This window comes from Pinus tabuliformis, chromosome 9 (assembly GCF_031772625.1).
Source record: "Pinus tabuliformis cultivar Carrire ecotype Pingquan chromosome 9, CPIR1, whole genome shotgun sequence".
Lineage (NCBI taxonomy): Eukaryota > Viridiplantae > Streptophyta > Pinopsida > Pinales > Pinaceae > Pinus > Pinus tabuliformis.
Window position 1 is genome coordinate 321,007,490 of NC_142307.1, and position 21,378 is coordinate 321,028,867.

The following is a 21,378-nucleotide window of genomic DNA, read 5'->3' on the forward strand; positions in this document are numbered from 1 at the left end:
GTGATGCCATTTTGGTTGTGTAATGCTCTGATCACATTCATGAGGGTAATGTATAACATTTTTAGACCTTTTCTTAATGATTTTGTACTTGTGTACCTTGATGACATTCTTGTTTTCAATAGAACTTGGGAAGATCATGTGAGTCATGTTAAAAAGGTGCTTGATGTTTTGAAAAAAGAAAAATTGTATGTCAAAATGTCTAAGTGTGAATTTTGTAAGACCTATTTGGTTTACTTGGGTCACATTGTTGGAGGTGGACAGTTAAAAATAGATCCTTCTAAAGTCGATGTGATTGTAAAGTGGCCTACACCCACCAATGTTATAGAGGCTCATAGGTTTTTGGGTGCAGTACAATACTGGAGAAGGTTCATTGCAGATTTATTTGTCATTGTAACCCCCTTGCGTGCATTGTTGAGTGTGAAGAAAACGTTTCAGTGGGGAGGAAATCAACAGAAAGCCTTTGACACACTAAAAGAGAGGATCAATACTACACCATTTTTGGCCTTACCTGACGTCCAACAGTTTATTGAGATCGAGACATGTTCCGTTGGGTACACCATGGGAGTCATGTTGATTCAATAGAGTAAACTTGTATGTTACCATTCAGAAACATTATCCCAAGATGTTGTGAACTATCCCACATATGAAAAGGAGTTATATCCCTTTGTCCAAAGCATGAAGAAGTGGAAGCACTATTTGATTGGCAAGGAGACCATCATTCACACAGATCACTAGCCCTTTCAGTACCTCCATTCAAAAACCAAGCGTCAAAAAGCACGTCACTTCAGATGGATATAACATAAAAGAAGGGCACTAGCAACAAAGTGGTATATATGCTCTCTCGCCCTCCTATTTCTGCATCTATTGTTTTGAAAAATTCTTCTTTATCTTTTGAAATTTATGTTAAACATTATGTTGATGATGAATGTTTTAAGGATATTCATGCAAAGCTGACTCATGGATTGCCGGTAGGCAATTACCATTTGAAGAGAAAATTGTTGTACCACCTTGGCAAACTTTATATCCCCACTAGTAAAAGAATACATGTAATTAGAGAGGCAAAGGATCATACCTCTCTTGCGTCGGGTAATTCTGGTGTGGGGAAAACTTCATGTTATTTGCAGAGGCTTTGTTATATGGCCTCACATGAAAAGAATTGTAACATTATATGTAAAGGGATGCATGTTGTGAGTTAGATTGTAAGCCCATTAATAGAAAATTGGGGCTCTACACACCACTCCTTGTTTTGAGTCATCCATGGTAAAGTGTGTCAATGGATTTTTTTGGCGATTTTCCTTTTTCTAGGAGTGGTCATGATTATTTATATGTCGTTGTGGATATATTTAGTAAAATTTGTGCCTTAATACCTTGTCAAAAGAAGATCACTGTAGAGCAAACTGCTCATCTCTTCTTCAAATTTGTATGGGTCCACTTTGGTTTTCCCACATCCATTGTGTCTAATCAATACTCTTGTTTTCTTGGAGAGTTCTAGACAAGTTTGTGGAGAATGATGGACACCAAGATGAAGAGAAGTATGACATTTCATCCATACATTGATGGGAAAACATAGGTTTTCAACCACACAGTGATACATTTACTCTAGGGCTATTATGGTAAGCATCCCAAGCTGTGGGATGAGTAGCTTCCTTATTTACAACATGCATACAATAGGGTTGTGCATTCATCAACTCAGAGCTCACCATTAGAGACATGTTTTGGATATTTTCAAAAGGATCCCTTAGACGTGGTCTTTGGGAGAGATGAATATTCAAGCGATCAAAATCATAGGGACAAGGCATGGAAGTTTAATGAGTGAATTCAGATGAATCACTAAGAAGTGCATGAGAAATCGGAGAAAAGTTAATCTCAATACAAAGGCTTGACATGAAAAGAATTGGGTTGATCATCAATTTTAGGTTGGAGACAGGGTATGGCACCACATCAACAAAGATTGAATGAAAGGGGAAGTTGGGAAAATTCCAATCTAGTCCTTTCAACATATTAAAGAAGATTGGAGACAATGCTTTCCGTCTTAATTTTACAACATACATGCAAATCTACTCAGTGGGAAACATTGAAAACTTGAAGCTTTATGAGCCTCCTTTGATCACAGACATCAAAGAGTTTGGACAGGTTCCTATAGTGGATGATTTTTCACCTGGATACTTGGACAAGCTACCTGAAGACATCCTTCTTGATAGGAGAACTAAGACTTCACGATGGGGAGACGTGGAGTACCTTTGTATTGGTTTCAAAGGAATGCATTCAAGTAAGGCCCATTGGATTGAAAAGGAGAAAGTGAGGGAGAAATTCCCTCACTTTCTAATTGACTAATAAAGCTTTTGGCAGCCCAAAAGCTCATTAATGGGGAGGAATGATCTAGGAGGATCCTAAAAGGTCAAATTTTCAAATTCCTCGAAATATAGTGAAACTAGACTCAAATCAAAGAGCTCATCATTATCATTCCAATGGAGTGAATGACACCTCAATCCAACATCGTATGAAGAAGTTATGGCCCATTGATTTTTTTGGAAATAACTAAAATTTTCATAGGTAGGACCAACAAGTGACACTTGGCATGTTGACTCCAGTAGTACGGAGGTTTATTTCTAAGATACAGATGATGACATCATCATTTTTATGTGGCAATATGGACAAAGGAGAGCCAATTAGGTGATGACATGTGGTAGTTGATGTCAGCATGACTTTAGAAGCCTAGTCAACCATACAAACGAATCAGAGTGTGTCATGTGGTAGCCAATCAACATCACTAGTTTCTACTCAGGATGTGATAAATTGCACCATTTCAACCACTGACAGTGACCAAATGTTCACCTATTAAAATTTCCAGTAGCCCCTTAAAAGGTGGCGTGAGACCGCGTCAGTTTTGAACTATTTTATAATAAATTTAAAAAATGTCTGCCATTTGTCGGCGGGTGGTTAAACTCTCCAATCGACCAATGACCATCCCATATTTATAAATATATATAAAATATAACACCAGTGGCAAGTGTCGAACCCACCAAGTGGGTCTATTGGCGTTGGTCCAACATATATATAATGCCAAAACCAACTGTAAAAACAAGCGCTGAAATAACTAAGCGAGCAGGTTAGACTGGGGTCGACCCCACAACCTCTGTCGGGCCAACAACCCCACAATTTACCCACCAACAATGCCACTATTTTGGTAATGTTGACCAAAACATTTTAAACAACACTTTACTAAACACTGGAGGGAGGAGGCTATGTGATTGAACCAAAACCTGGCATAAGAACCTATGCTCACAGGAACTGAGCTGGTGAGAATATTCTCGGCATATTCTAAGAATATTCTTGGAATATTCTAGGAATATTTATATAGGGGATATTGTAGGGAATCCAAAATATTCCCTAGAGATCTAGAGGCCACTTGCACAGAACTGGGCCAACCTTATAGTCATTTTTCATGATTTTTCACCAGGAATCCAACTGTGCAGTTTGCTTCTCCCAGAGAGATCTACATTTTTAAGTCATCCTTGGAAGTGGAGGAATAAGGTGTCAATTTGAATCTTCATATAATTTGATTTTTCTTCCAATTAATGAAAGATGCCTCCCCATATTGAGCAGGGCCCAAAGACATAACCCATGCTGGGTGAAATTTGTTATCAACTTTTTTGTGTGCCTTTGATCTCATGGTTTCTTCTGATTTCTACTTCTTTTATGTGTATGTTTCACATGGTTACATTCTCTTTTAAATGAAATTCTATATGCATCCTTGAAGTAAAGGATCTAGATGACCCCTGGAGTCCTCTTTCAACTCTTTTCAGACTCCCAAAATATGAAAATATTGTCAAGCACTTGCCCTTTTGAACTCGTTAAAGTAAATGAAAATACGTCTACTCAGTATACGTTTAACCCTTTTCTGGACTGATATGGACTAGTTACGAAAAAGTAATACCTTATTCGAACATGGCTAAGAGGTTCTCTTGAGTATCATTTTCTGCCTTTTCAGATTCAAGAGACTATTTATGAAAATGAACCATTGGAGTTTTCTTTTTCTTCTCTTTTTCAAACTATCTAAACATGAAAAAGAAGATGAGTTCCACCATTCGTTGGACTCGTAAAAAACATCAAAAAATGATGGAATCGTCGAACATGACAGGGCCGAACCACACTTTCTCAGGGCTTGTCAAATATACTCACGAGGATTCATCCGTAGGATGAACTTATAGATCAAGCATATGTTAACATCCTCAATCTTGTTAAAAATTAAAGAGACATTGACCATAAATGGTTGGGGAAATTTGGAAAAATAGGATACTCCACATATTAATGGAAACGAGTTTCTTTTGAAAATGACACTCTTTCACTTCATCTCCATGCCTATTGGGTTTGGAAATATTCTTTTCTTTTAGTTTGTCATACCATATCAAAGCCTTCGCTTTCAATTTTGGGTCAATGTTTCCAACTCCAATCAATGCCACTAATATGTTCAAGAGAAGTCATTCAATTGATATTTTCTATGATAATCTTAAGCCTTCATTCCATGTCTGACATTCTTGAACTAGTTCCACATCAACATCATTTTGTCTCAAATCATGATACCCATTTTGTGTCATTGATGGGGGATACATCAAAGCCCTCCTACGAAGGGTCACTTCTTATCAATGTCAACCCATTATCTAGGAAGTTGACTTAGAAACTCTACCTTTAGTACCTTGGTAATTGTACACATTAATGGCAAGTTTTCTCACTCTCAGTGATAGGTTGTCATCATTGGCTTCTGACCGAAAGATTTTGTGTGTTGTTTGAATTCAACTCATTCATTCACACCATACATATTTTACTATTTTACCTTGAGAACCATTAACGTCGTTGATGGTTTCCCTCACATATGTTAACATCTTACATCAATGACCGATAAACAGATGGTTTCTACCATGTTCAACTCCAACTCATTTATTCACATAGTTAGACCCGTACGTTGGACAATCGAGTGAATGAGATAAAATATCTTGGACCTAGTTCCATCCTTCCAACATGAAATTCAGGATTAATGCAATATTACAAATCATGATGGTTGTTATCATACATACATTCATCCAATCATGGATCCACACTTTGTCATTAGTGGACGCAACTTCTTGATCATTGTACATGTAATGTTAGCTTATGTGTTATCGATTGGTATGCCTCCCTAAACAAAGGTTTCATGATGTAAATGTATTGTAACATATGATGATCTCAACCAGTTGTTCTTGATCTGAACTAGTTACAAGGTAAATCACTTCAGTCATCAGTGGTCATTTTTGACTTTGCACTTTAGGGAGAAATTTGTTATAGGCCATTTTTTCGCATCTGGTCAATAGGTCTGCATAATAAATCAATCAAAATTCATGAACACCTTGTCATCATCCCTACACAAAGTCCTAAGCATGACTCTTCCAAATCCTTGATTTTCTGGGTTTGACTGCTTCAAGTTAGTGCTTTTAAGACCCAACACACTGTTGGCTTAGTGGGTCTTGACCCAGGTTCAGAGTTATTTGCTTCGAACAAATCCCTACACTACTGGCCCTTTCGACATCAATCCGTAGAGTGCGGACTGAAGTCTCACTCGAGGCAGTATGGGGGGATGCTGGAACCAAGTTTCCACACCCAAAGATCAGTGTGATGTCATTTTATGCCCCAAATCTAATTTAGCATAGATCGATAAGCCCTTACGGCTTATCGAAGGAACTCCCATTAATTACCCTCTAAACCTCTCTGAAGGTCTACGACTGCCTTTCACAGACCCTGAATGGGTGAGCCAACTACTTGTGCGCATCAAAGATTATTCTCAACCTAGTAATTACTAAGATTAGTTTAAGTGTTCGATAAATTCGTGTATCAGTACATCATTATTTCATAAACCCGTCATTCTTCACAACATAAAGCACATTCATTGATAACAGAAGTAAATATGCGAAACACAACAATTTCTACAATAATCTTCTTTATTGTTAATTAGTTCATCTTACAGACTCAAGACTTCCCCGCGCACTCATCTGCATGGATTCGTGCACTGAGTTGCGAACTTCTACTCTAGGCCTCTGCCCACATAGCTGCAGAGCCTTCCTTCCTACTCTTCTTCACTAACTCTCTAGACTTCTTCCATAGACAAACTTGATTACTCCTTCACTTCTTTACTTGCCTTAGACTTTCTAAGACATAACTATTTATAAAATCCCATGTTCTGCGAAACATGGGTAGATCTTCAAAAGTCGATTCAACTTACATAAAAGAGGGTAAAACCCCTTATAACTCTTTTAACTATCAATGTGCTTCGTAACCATAATTTGCAGATACTTTACATTTTATACATCAAAACTTGGGATTTTGCCCCAAAACTTGGGATTTTGCCCCAAAACTTGGGCTTTTGCCCCAAAACTTGGGCTTTTGCCTCAAAATTGGCCCCAGGGGACCCCATCCCAACAAGCCCCCAACACAACTATCATGACTCGCCCTCAAGTCACTCAACTAGTGCGTATATCTTACTATGAATATCCCCCAGCTCCACTTGTGCAACTGCTACTTCAGCCGCGCTATGCGTGGCTACCTGCTGGATCTGCGCCACCAGCTTCTCTGCGGCTGGTCCTACACTGTCCTCCTTGATTTTCTGCTACGTACTCTGTAAGTTCACCAATTTTTACTTAATATTGGTGGAGACGATGTGGGCCTCATACAACCAAGGCCCCAATCTGGCATTAAGAACGACCTCTTTATTTTGCACTGCTTCCACCTATGTAAGCAGCGGCTTGGCAAGTCATTGTGTTGTAGCAACAGTGCACGTCACCACCCTAACTTCATCATACTTCTGTTGGAGCTCGCATACTTTTGTATTCAAGACCTGCAGGATGTGATCTTCCTGTAGGGCCGTGACTACCTCCATAGCCTATTCAAATAGTGTGGTATAGTCCACTACCGCGGCATCCATCATCATGACTCCATCCTTCACAGTGACTTTGCATTGTTTCCTTACCTATGGTGGGGTTGAAGGCTATGACTTCAAGTCTAGTTCAATTATCTTCATATTCAGGTCAAACTAGACTCGGGCCACCTCTTCCTTGACATCACACATGGCCACAACAAGCTTCCTGATCTTTGCTTCTAATGGTGCTTCCTCTCGTATGTGCAACTATGGCACTGTTTTGCAAGATTTTTCCACCATCATCGCTAGCTGGGTGCTCTGTGCCTGAATTTTCTCCTTTGCCTGCAACACCTCTGTTTTTTTGGTGAACATATACTCATTTTTCACCCTATATTCACTTATTAGACTTAGTGCACAATTCTCCTGAGCTTTGAACTCTGTTGTCACACCTTCCTATTGCATGTGAAGGTACTCATTGGGAAGCGCAGCCAGGTTGAGGACGATATCTTCAGAGAACTCACGATGACCTTGTCATTGGCCACCTCCATGCTCAAGGATCCATCTCGCAATGCGACTACCCAGAGATCCAATGATCGAACCATCTCTGCTACCTAAGTGGTCCTCGATGCCAAACTCGTTGATGCAACGCTGATCTGCCTTGTGCCTACTTGGATCCTACTCATCTGAATCTGCAGCTCGTGTAGATCCTTCTGGATGGTACTCAGCACATGCTGTTGTTGTTGTTCGAACTGTTGCAGCATTTCCGCTTTGGCTTCATGCACCTTGTCACTTATCTCATCCAGGTCATTGATTGTCAGAGTGATCAGATCTAGTGACAAATTTTTCGCTTTTGATTTCTTCTGCTGCCCTTCCTTTCCTGGTTCACTTTATATTTTGATCCAGAAGGGAGTGCTCTGATCCTCCTTACGGCCATGCCCTGCTCTGACTACTCTTCCTCCTTTGTTTGGCATGATAGGGACTTACCACTGCGCTCGAAGTCGTGCTCTTCTTGTTCGGCCTACTGCTTTGTGGCGCGCTCCTCTTCCACCCGAGCCTTCTCCTCGACCTCTTTTATGCACTTCTCAACCAACTGCTAGGCCTTCTGCTTGGCTGCTTCCTTATTTTTCTTTATCACAGACTTGCTGGTGCCTGTGGGCAAATCAGATGGAGAATACCAATTTCTAGGCTAGCGCTTAATAGTTTCTTGAATGATTTCTTCCATGCCCAAGTACGGTAGGTCAAACCATTTTTGTTGCAGGTCCTTCCACGCCCTGATGTATACATGGTGGAAATATGCTTTGAACTCTACATACTCCAAGAGTTTTTCAAACATCGTCATAGAAAACTGCAGCTTCTGGTTGATGGCCATGCGTAGAGTAGCCTCCATCAAAACCTAGAACACCTTCGTCTCTATGAATTGCACAACATCTTTTGTGGCCCAGAAGGATGAAAACTGGGCAACCTCCAGCAATCCCTTATCCAAAAGAGGAAATTGATTGTCCTCGGGCAGATCCCACGTGACTAATACGATGGACAGTAATAACCACACATAGTGGAATGTTTTACTCTCATCTTGTGCCTCTCGATAGTTCATGAGGAACTCCCTACAAAGGTAGTGCACCCAATTGAACTGCACACCCTATGCACACTATGCAGCTAGTGAAATAACTGTCGTTGGAACCTCACCTGCATGACATTTTCGCATGATTTTTCTAGTAACGATCTGCGTGGAAATCTCCACTATGGGGTTGGTGATAGATGTAATAGAGTACCCACGTAGGTTCTTCACTCGTTTTAACTTATCCTTCATCTTTTTAGTGAGGTCGTGCTCACTCATCTTTCTGCCAAACTACTTGGCCGGATTCAACCCTGAGTGTAGCAATAGCGTGATCCAATGGATCACCATATCAGTAATAGGGATCGACGCGCTCAGCGACAAGCATCAGTCATGTACCAAGGTTAGCAGTTGTTTGATAACTATGAGGTTGATGTTGGAGTGGTGGTAGTGGGGCACCCACAACAGGTTCAACAACTTGGACAGATTCGCACTGCGAATCCACTCCACAGGCTGCATTGCGGTGACACATGATTCCTTATAAAATACCCTCTTCATGTAGTTTTCTATTACCAAGTGGGGGAACCTTTCATGGTCCACCAAATCCCAATCCTCTAGTTTTAAATGTGGAATCCGCGCCAAGCATGAACCTTTGAATGTAATGCTCTCTGGAAACATGGGTGTGTGGATCAAGAACTTCTCTCTGTTTGGATCTTTGGTGATTTTTACTTTTCCCCTACGCTGAGGGATATAATTCGGCAACTTGGATATAGGTGTGGAGTACTAAAGAAGGTATGTTTTTGGTAATTATTTTAGCATCTTTTCATTAGAACTTACAAACCTTTTTTCATCATGAACTTAGAAAGCGATAAGGAATTTTAATAAAACATGTGAGATTAATATGCAAGACGAAAACACTGACAATTGTCATTTCCTTTTGCAAGAAGGAGGAAAAACGAGAAGTTTCCGTTCCAAAGGAAAGAACAAGGATGGGTTAACCACTGTCCCTTTGACGGGAGACTGTATGAAAACAAGGCAAAGCAAATCAAAGCGAATCAGCTCTGGAACAAAAGTGGAGATATCGGCTCGGTGCAGGAAAGGAAAGAGATGACTGAGGACTAACGGTTCGGTGAATACCTCAGGATCCTTCATCCCGAGGGATCGCTATTTTATCTATTTCTGCACTTAGATATCTCAGCCTTCACCCTTATAAAAGGGGCAGCACTGTTAGCTCGAGAGAGGGTTGGTTATGTTTTATGTAATTTCCTTTAAGATCAAAAATTTGATCATCGAGTCTCGTTAAGAACCGATCTATTGTAATTTCACTTTATGCATTAATACAAACTTGGTTACTATTTCATCTCTGAGTCTAGAATAACTTCAAGCGGTGTACCCATGGAGGCTAAGGACCCGGCCCTGGAGGACACTTGCTCCTATACTATTACGTTTGGTTTATGCATGGTTTGCTTATCAGCGTTATTTGGTAATCTGATGTGTTTTGTTAGTTTACATCACATGCTCTGTTATGTTTACTTTACTGAGACATAACTATTGGATTGACTCTGCAATGTATCACTGTTCTTCTAAGTGTTTATATAATATTGTCAGTCTTTACAGAATATTGCTGTTGTTTAGTTACAGAGCCTCTGTAGTGTGCACTTATTACGGAATTCATCTTAGCGATTATGTTCTTTGTGATTGTTAGATCTATAGACATTGTTGTTCCATTCTGAAATGCAGTCGTAATCTTTTATTGCTGAGAGTGATAATTGGTTTACCAAGGTCAGGCTACTATTAAGGTGTGTCATGTGCATATATGGTTTTGAAGTGTTGTTATATAATTAATCATTAATCAGAGTTGTTCCATTTTGGTGTATTGTTCAATTTGTCCTTTAGAGTGAAGGATTGCAATTTGATTCCTGTAGGTCATCATTCGTGCATTTGATCTTGTAGACTAAGGTGTTACTGCTTGCTAGACTTAGTTGCTGTTACAGTTTCAAATTTGTTGTTCTATTTCAGATTTGCTGTTCTATTTCAGATTTTCTGTTCTATTTTAGATTTGTTGTTCCATTTTAGATTTTCTGTTCTATTTCTTATTTCACTGCTCCATTTCTTATTTGCCATTCCATTTCCTGTCCTTTGTTATTTTGGTGTGAAGAATGATCCAGGGCTGTAGTGAGCACTGACATCTACTGCCTAGCTCCTAGATCCATGATCTGTTCTCTGATTTACCTTAGTTCCATCAGTTTACAAAGGGATGAGTTACTGCTACTGAACCCTTGAATGATAAATTGCTTAGCTTTCTAAATGTGTAGTTTAATCTTTTGAAGTAGTTTGCTGTAAACAAGCATCTGTTTACTCTTGTATTTATGAACACTGTACTACTAGCATTACTCCCGAAAATGATAGCCTCAGACTGAGACACTCTTTGAAATAACACAGCGTTCCCGGATTGACAACTAATGTGAGGTAATTAGAGGTGAAAGAGACCCTTTTTATAGATCCACATTTTGGCACCGTTGCTGGGGAAAGAGTGTAGCCATTTGTTTTTTCCAGAGTAGTGTAAGAACCTGTTAGGGAAGAATTAGGTTTTAAAAATGGAAGGTAAGAACCTACGTGTGGAGCATGTAATAGCCCTGCTCCCTTGCTCGCTTTCCTATAGATTTGCTGTTGTTTTGTTTGGGTAGAATCTAGCAGTTGATTTGTGTGCATGAGTAAGCAGAAAAAGCCAGAAAAGAATTCCAAACCTATACCCAAGCTAGAAAAAGATAAGGGGCCGGTGACCCTTGGCCGATAAACCTTCATAGGTGAAATCTTCAAGAAAGCAGAATCTCAGCCCTCAGTTGGGCCTAGGAAAGTTATTTCTAAACAACCTACTAGTTTCCTTCAGGCCACAGGATCACCATTTGTAGCCTTTGCTGAGGTGCATAGTCAAACTGAAGAGCAGGAATTTCAAGAAATTGAAAATTCTACTCTAGAACTATTGTAGGAAGGGAATTTCAGTAATCCTTGTGAAGGAGGAGGAGAGACAGGGGAAACTGAGGAACCAAGGTCTCCTCTTGGGACAACTCAGCCATTAAACAACCCAGACAAGTTAAGTGCTGCAAAAATCATTGTTGAAGAAACTCAATCTCCTCAGACATTAGGCACTCTGATTATCCCAGACAGAGGAAGTGTTATTAAAACCATTCTTGTTAAAGTCATTCCTTCTCAACCTAGGAATACCCTCCTAGATATCCCAGAAGGTTATTGGCATATATTCGACCAAATGGCTCAAAACTAGAGAAACACCCAAACCTCTACATTGCAATACCCCATAGTGGATACTGCAACAAATGCACCCATGAAAGCAATACCTCTTCACCATATCCCTACATTCCACGGTCTTACATCAGAAGATCTGGATGCATTTCTATTTGAATTCGATGTGCTATGTAGGGGATATGATTACACCACCGACCCCGAGAAACTAAAATTATTTCCCTCTACATTAAAAGTGGCTGCCTTAAGATGGTTTATGGGATTAGGTGGCGGGGTTATAAATAACTGGGATCAAATGAAAGAATCTTTTCTAAAGAAATATCAGGACTATTGCAGGTCTAGAGAACTGAAGGATGAAATATTCCAGATGGTAGGTAGACCAAATGAAACATTAGAGGAGTACGTTGAACTTTTTCAGTATAATCTTCAAAGATCTCCTTCTGCATCACTACCTTTACCTGATAATGTGTTAAAAACAACATTAATTAGGGGCATGAAGGAACAATGGATCGAAACATTAAATATTATGGGAAAAAAATATATTTATCAGGAAAATTTTGCTGAGATTATTGACTTATGTATCAGAAATTCGAGAGGCAGCACAAGATTGAAACCGGCAGAACATGATCGGTTTGTAAGAGATAATAAAATTTCGACAGAAGGATTAACGCGTGCAGAAATTGAAAATCTATTGGAAAATTTTAAAACTGATATACTAGGGATGCTAACTACACAACTTGATGTTATGCAGGCCAAGCAGAAGCAAATGGGGGCAGAACAAAATTTGGAAATCTTCTGTCCCTGATGCAGGAAGAAACATAGCCATAAGGAGTGTCCACTAGATGCAGTCCGAACATTCACCATCTGCACAAAATATCACCTTACGGAAAGCTGTCCCTCACTTCCCAGATTAAAAGCAGTATATAAGGAAGCAGAAGAAGAGCCAGAATCGGTATATTTGCTCAACCAGCGCCGACAGTGGCAGCCGCGACAATCTAGTATGTTTTCAGACCCGACCTCTTCTTTTCAGTCTCTGCAGTATATTGCTCAACAATATAATATGTGGCAATGTCAATCCCAACCCCTGCCCCCAAACTCGTCACCTCAGTTGTTTCCTTCATCAACCCCATGGCTGAATCAAGCAAGTCCATCTGGTTGGCCGAATTTTCCCTATACTCCACCATATTGGCAAAGTAATGCATATCCACCACAATGGATTCCGCCTACTTCACAAAGTTCAGCCTAGAAGACAAACTAGAAAAGACCGATGCATCAGCCAGTAGGAACCATTCCGCTCCCTCAACCTACACTGCCAGCCTTACAACAAAATCCCCAGTCTAATCTGAGACCGCAACTCCCAGCCCAACCCAACCCCAATCCAAATAACGGACTGGTCCAATCTTTCCAAATAATAGAAACATCAGAAATATGAGCTGATATGAGGGAGTGTAATGATCTTCAGTTAAGATCTGGGCGTATTATTGAAACTGAGGGAGAAAAGACAGCCCATGTTGAAAATCAGTTACCCAGAGAACATCTGTCACAAGAAGAGGATGTGAACAAGCAACAAACTCATAACCAAACAACCACATCCTCTCCCCCATTCCCAGAACGATTAATCATACCTCGACCTACACAATATCCTGATTTTGACATTCTGGGAGAATTACAAAATTTGTACATAAAAAATCCATTCCTCCAAGCCATTTAAGACATTTCGATATATGCAAAGACTATCAAAGAATTGTGTGTAAAGAAACCAAGGAGGAATGCAACAAGCAATCCAAGAGTCCAAGTAGTTGGCACTCTATCTGACTTATTATCAGGAAAAGAAACACCCATTAAATACGAAAACCCAGGAAATCCAATAGTCACCATACACATTTATGGCTCCCTAATGCCTTAGTTGATCTAGGAGTTGCAATCAACATCTTAACAACTACTACTTGCCAAAATATAGGCATTACATCTGTAGAACCCACCTCTACCTTGTTAGAGCTGGCTGACCGATCTGTGGTTAGGCCAAAGGCCACACTACATGATGTCATGGTATCTGTTGACTCCTGGGAATATCCGACTGATTTTCTGGTAATAAATCCCAAAGGCCGACTTGATTGACACCCATTGATTTTAGGTAGACCTTGGCTTACAATTTCCTATGCCTATATTGGCTGCCGACAAGGAAATATGACCATAACGAGGGGAGCGAATATCAAGAACTTAGCCTTATATCCTCCAGCACAGCCAATTGTCACAATGATCAAAACTAATAAGCACCCTGTATCATACCTTACTGACAATATTAGATCTCCATTAACTATACAAGAGGCACTTGATTTTAAAGATCAGACAAAGGACGATGCCATTAATAAATGTATTAGTCAAACTGAATCCAGATCCTACACACAATGTCACATGATAAAGGCAGCATTCGATAATGAATTTGAAGAAGATCCTCTTAAAGATACACATGATCAAACGATACTTGTTACCTCTGTTGAAAATAGTAAAATTGTAGAAATCTAACTAGGAAAAACCTTAAACATTAATGCCAACCTCACCTCCAAACAAGAAACGAAGCTCATCCATCTGTTGAGGAAATATAAAGAAGCATTTGCATGGGACTATCCTAATATGAAAGGAATTGACCCTTAATTATGCACCCACCACATTTACATAGAAAAAGATGCGAGACCTGTTCGCCAGCCTCATAGGAGACTTAATCCTCATCTAAAAGATGTGGTAAAAGATGAACTTCAAAAACTTTTAGATGTCAATTTCAACTATTCTATCTCTGATAGTAAATGGGTCTCTCCGCTTGTGGTGGTACGAAAAAAGAATGGGAAATGGAGAATCTGCGTGGACTACAGGGAGCTAAATAAAGCAACACAAAAAGACCACTTCCCTCTCCCATTCATCGACCAAGTATTAGACACTTTGGCAGGAAAGAAATTCTTTTCTTTCCTGGATGGCTTCAGTGGATACAATCAGATCCAGACTGCCCCTGAAGACCAAGACAAAACCACTTTTACTTGTCCTTGGGGAACATTTGCCTACAGAGTTCTACCTTTTGGCTTATGCAATGCTCCTGCCACATTCCAAAGGGCTATCCTCAGCATTTTTGCAGACTTAATAAATGAAGGACTTAAAGTATACATGGATGACTTACACCGTATGGAGACAATTTCGATCCAGCATTGGATACACTGGAAAAAGTCCTAAAATGCTGCATTGCTACCAGGCTTTGTTTAAGCCATGAAAAATGCTATACGATGATGACTGAAGGACTTATTCTCTGACACTATATTTCAGCAGCTGGAATTCAGGTAGACCCAACCAAAATCCAAATAATTTTGCTTATTCCCACTCCTACCACTCAAACGGAGGTACGCAGTTTTCTTGGATTTTCTGGTTATTATAGGAGGTTTATAGAACATTTTTCGCATATTGCTGCACCTCTGTATGCACTAACTGGTAACATTGATTTTCTTTGGACAGAAAAATGTGAACGTGCTTTCTAGGATCTAAAGAAGCTTGTGTCCACATCCCCAGTCCTTCGAGGACCAAGTTGGGATTTGCCATTTCGGATATCATCTGATGCCTCAGATATAGCCATTGGAGTAGTCCTTGGGCAGGAAGAGGATAAAAAACCATATGCAATTTATTATATTAGCAAAAATTTATCCCCTGCTGAATTAAATTACAATGTTACTGAGAAAGAATTTTTAGTTGTAATACATGTTGTCAATAATTTTAGACATTACATTACTGGATACCCTATTATCTTGTATAGAGATCATTCTGCCATCAAATATTTAGCAGACAAGCCTATCACAAATGGCAGAATAACTAGATGGCTGATTTTATTGTAGGAATTTGATATTACAATCAAGGATCGACCTGGAAAAGAAAATCCTGTAGCCGATTTTCTCTCAAGAATGCCAAAGCCAATCGATGCAGCAGCAGTTGAAGATCAATTTCCGGACAAGCATCTATTTTCTATTGCTGTTCAAACACCTTAGTATGCTGATGTTGCCAATTACCTAGCAGTAGGTAAACTACCGAAACATCTAACCCCTAATGAGCGGAAATAGATCGCTCAGAAGAGTGCTAGATTCTCGTGGGTTGGAGGCTACCTGTTCCACACAAGGGCAGACATGCATATCAGAAGATGCGTTCAAGAGGATGAAATCTTTGACATTTTAAAAGCCTGCCATGACGGACCATGTGGCGGACATTTCGCCGATCGCAGAACTAGACATAAGGTCCTGCAAACAGGGTATTATTGGCCTACAATTTTCAAATATGCAAAGAAATTCGTCCAAGCTTGTGACAGTTTCCAGAGAGCAGGATGCCCTGGTCAGTCCGATGAGATGCCCTTGAACCCACAGCTAGTCATCGAACCATTCGAGCGATGGGCTCTTGATTTCGTTGGACCAATTAACCCATCATCAAACCAGAAAACATATATTTTGGTGGAAATAGAATATGTCACCAAGTGGGTTGAAGCAGAGGCATTGCCAAGAGCTACAGAATATTTTGTCATATAGTTCTTGTTCCATATATTTGTGCATTATGGCCTTCCAAGAGATATAATTACAGACAGTGGACCACAGGTTGCTGGGAACAAAATAGCTGCAACACTAAAAAACTATCATGTCCAGCATAAAATCACTACTCCATACCACCCATAGGCAAATGGTCAGGTAGAAAGCAGCAATAAAATAATATAAGCAATCCTAACAAAAAAAATCACGTCACATAGACGTGATTAGGCGGCCAGACTACCAGAGGCACTGTGGGCTTATAGAACAACATGGAGAAGTACCACTAGTTACTCACCTTATCAATTAGTGTTTGGAAAGCAACCCATTTTTCCCATAGAATTCGAAATCCAAACACTATGAACAACACAGGAAGTTGGCTTAGATTTAACGGAGGTATAGATTAATCAATTGCAGCATATCAATGAGTTCGATGAAATCAGGCTCTCTGCACTCCAAAATACTGCACTTATCCAACAGCAGTGAGCTAAATGGCATGATGCTCTCATTAAAAGGAAAGTCTTCCACGAAGGAGACTGGGTACTTTTGTACGATTCCAGTTTTCAAGACTTTTCCTGGAAACTCCAGACTCATTGGTTGGGACCATACGAAATCCAAAAGGTACATGACAATGGTACTCTTACTCTAATCACTATTGTCGGTTCTGGATATGCCTTCAAGGCAAATGGCCACCGATTTCGCCTTTATCACAAACCAATCACTCGGGAGTCCTTCTGCCAGTAGCTACGCCAAGACTCTGATATGGAAATTTTGGGGGAGGGAGAGAAGTCTTCCTCACCTGTGATTCATTAAGTAATTTATCTCTTTTCACAACTTGCACATAATTTCTTTTGTTTTTGTACATATTTTTGAATCAAATGCTTTGTCGCTACTTTTCGAACCAACAACAAATGTTATTATTCTTGTTGTTCCTTTTCTCAAAGGGACAACATTTTTCGTTCTGTTGTTCCCTTTTCAAAGGAACAACACCTGTTGGATCAACCCTCATTCTGCTTTAATTTTGTTCTTTTTCTTTATTTTTTCTTTCTGTTGTTCCTTTTCCAAAGGAACAACACTTTTGTTTTTTTGTTGTTCCTTTTCCAAAGGAATGGCATTTGTGTGCCTTGATGTTCCTTTTCCAAAGGAACAACATTTTCGATTTTTGTTGTTCCTTTTTCATAGGAACGACACTTGGATGTCTTGTTGTTCCTTTTCCAAAGGAACAACATTTTCGATTTTTGTTGTTCCTTTTCCGAAGGAACGACATTTGTGTGTTTTGCTGTTCCTTTTCCAAAGGAACAACAACTTTGATTTTTGTTGTTCCTTTTCCAAAGGAACAACAATTGTGTGTTTTGCTATTCCTTTTCCAAAGGAACAACGGTTTCGATTTTTTTTGTTCCTTTTCCAAAGGAATGGCATTTGTGTGTTTTGCGGTTTCGATTTTTGTTGTTCCTTTTCTAAAGGAACGACACTTGCATGTCTTGTTGTTCCTTTTCCAAAGGAACGACATTTGGATGTTTTGCTGTTCATTTTCCAAAGGAACAACGTTTCTGATCTTTGTTGTTCCTTTTTCTAAAAGAAACACCACTTGTATTATTTTGCTCTTCCTCTTTGAAGCAGCAACATCCTCATATTCCTTTTACTTATGCTTGTTCCCCTTGTTGTTTTAAATTAAGGATGCTTACTGTTCCTATTCTTTCAAGTCTTTTGGAATACAGCTACGCACTTATGCAATGGATACAAAATTACAACATCCTGAAATCAGGTAAAATATAAAATCGTTATTTTTATAAGAAATTGCTTTGAATTGGTAAAAGGACAGAGGGAAGGACACACTTACCTATTATCTTTTGATGTCATTGCTTCACTAACTCTACCCTGATTGGTTATCTTTATCATGTTGGTTCCTTTTAAATCCTCTTTGATTATTATTCAGGAATAAGAGCAAAGGGTTTATATCTTCCTATTGAGATGTTAAGAAATATTCCATCATTCCTACTCTTAAGGAGTGTTGAACCACCCTTTGTGTATAAATGGGATAGTGCTTTATGAAAAAGAAAAAAAAAGAAGAGAAAAAAGAGCAAACAATGATCTCTTAATGACTTATAAGTTGTCAAATGCAGGATAGGGGGTCTCATCAAGAGCCAGCCTACCATGATCATGAGGACGAAAGCGAAGTGGCATTCCCATTATGGCCACCACACCAGGGATATGGTCCAAAAGTTATATCAAAGAAAGAACCCTTGGAATAGAAGGTCTCATCACGAGTCGGCCTGCCCACCTTTCGCTCCTTCCTCATGAATGGCATTATGGCTAATTGGTCACCAAGCCAGCATAATGGCCTACATTTTGACGTCACACAACACTTCCTAAGCATACACAAAGGATCATGGTTCCATGGGTGAAATAAACAACTCTGCCAAGGTTATGGACACCTGTCGGCAGTAGAGCACTGTTAATGGTATTGAGGTCACATTATTTACACCAATAGGTACTTAATACCACCCTTCTATTTCTTATACCTTAGTAATCAATCATATACGACGAATGCATATTATTTTCCGAACCATACAACGCATGAAATCTATTATCACTAATCATGACAGAGCAGTTGAAAATGACCACATGAGACTCGGTATGTATGGCAGATGTCCTATCCTCCGAGCCTTGCATCATATCACAACAGTCTCTTACGTATTAAGCGATCCAAATTGACACCTCGATTTCAGTAATCTGCTACCTTTGTGAACATGGCATATTTCCATACGTTGTTCCTTTATGACTCTACTTCAGAACAGACTGGCACACCGCTCCTTTATTTGACAGACGAGACAACCTATCACATTGCGGGGGGGAGGTTAACCTCATCATTCCTTGGATGATGTGTCAGACCGCTATTCATGGCACGCCCTGATGTATACATGGTGGAAATATGCTTTGAACTCTACATACTCCAAGAGTTTTTCAAACATCATCATAGAAAATTGCGGCTTCTGGTTGATGGCCATGCGTAGACTGGCCTCCATCATAACCTAGAACACCTTCGTCTCTATGACTCGCACAGCATCTTTTGAGGCCCAGAAGGATGAAAACTGGGTAGCCTCTAGCAATCCCTTATCCAAAAGAGGAAACTGACTGTCCTCGGGCAGATGCCATGCGACTAATACGATGGACAGTAATAACCACACATAGTGGAATGTTTTACTCTCATCTTGTGCCTCTCGATAGTTCATGAGGAACTCCCTACAAAGGTAGTGCACCCAATTGAATTGCACACCCTCTGCACACTATGTAGCTAGTGAAATAACTATCATCAGAACCTCACCTGCACAACATTTTCACGTGATTTTTCTAGTAACGATCTGCGTGTAAATCTCCACTATGGGGTTGGTGATAGATGTAATAGAGTACCCACGTGGGTTCTTCACTAGTTTTAACTTCTCCTTCATCTTTTCAGCGAGGTCGTGCTCACTCATCTTTCCACCAAACTCCTTGGCCAGATTCAACTCTGAGTGCAGCAACAGCGTGATGAAATGGATCACCATATCAGTAATAGGGATCGACGCACTCAGCCACAAGCATCAGTCATGTACCAAGGATAGCAGTTGTTTGATAACTATGAGGTTGATGTTGAGGTGGTGGTGGTGGGGCACCCACAACAGGTTCAACAACTTGGACAGATTCGCCCTGCGAATCCACTCCATAGGCTGCATTGCGATGACACATGATTCCTTATAAAATACCCTCTTCATGTAGTTTTCTATTACCAAGTGGGGGAACCTCTCGTGGTCCGCCAAATCCCGATCCTCCAGCTTTAAATGTGGAATCCACACTAAGCATTAACCTTTGAATGTAATGCTCTCCGGCAACATGGGTGTGTGGATCAAGAACTTCTCTCTGTCTGGATATTTGGTGATTTTTACTTTTCCCCTACGCTGAGGGATATAATTCAGAAACTTGGATATAGGTGTGGAGTACTAAAGAAGGTATGTTTTTGGTAATTATTTCAGCATCTTTTCGTTAGAACTTACAAACCTTTTTGCATCATGAACTCAGAAAACGATAAGGAATTGTAATAAAACATGTGAGATTAATATGCAAGATGAAAACACTGACAATTGTCATTTCCTTATGCAGGAAGGAGGAAAAATGAGAAGTTGTCGTTCCAAAGGAAAGGACAAGGACGGGTTAACCGCTGTCCCTTTGACGAGAGACCGTATGCAAACAAGGCAAAGCAAATCAAAGTGAATCAGCCCTGGAAAGGAAGTGGAGATATCAGCTTGGCGCAGGAAAGGAAAGAGATGACTGAGGACTAACGGTTTGGCGAATCCCTCAGGATCCTTGATCCTGAGGGATCGTTGTTTTATCTATTTATGCACTTAGATATCTCCACCTTCACCCTTATAAAAGGGGCAGCACTGTTAGCTCGAGAGAGGGTTGGTTATGTTTTATGTAATTTCCTTTAAGATCAAAACTTTGATCATCGAGTCTCGTTAAGAACCGATCTATTGTAATTTCGCTTTATGCATTAATACAAACTTGGTTACTATTTCATCTCTGAGTCTGGAATAACTTCAAGCGGTGTACCCCTGGAGGCTAAGGGCCCGACCCTGGAGGACACTTGTTCCTATACTATTACTTTTGGTTTATGCGTGGTTTGCTTATCAGCGTTATTTGGTAATCTGATGTGTTTTGTTAGTTTACATCACATGATCTGTTATGTTTACTTTACTAAGAAAGAACTATTGCATTGACTCAACAACGTATCACTGTTCTTCTAAGTGTTGATATAATACTGCAGTATTTACAGAATATTGTTGATGTTTAATTACAGAGCCTCTATGTTGTGCACTTATTACGGAATTCATCTTAGCGATTATGTTCTTTGCGATTGTTGGATCTATAGACATTGTTGTTCCATTCTGAAACGCAGTCGTAATGTTTTATAGCTGAGAGGATAATTGGTTAACAAGGTCGAGTTACTATTAAGGTGTGTCGTGTGCATATATGGTTTTGAAGTGTTGTTCTATAATTCATCATTAATCGGAGCTGTTCCATTTTGGTGTATTGTTCAATTCGTCCTTTAGAGTGAAGGATTGCCATTTGATTCCTGTAGGTCACGATTTGTGAAT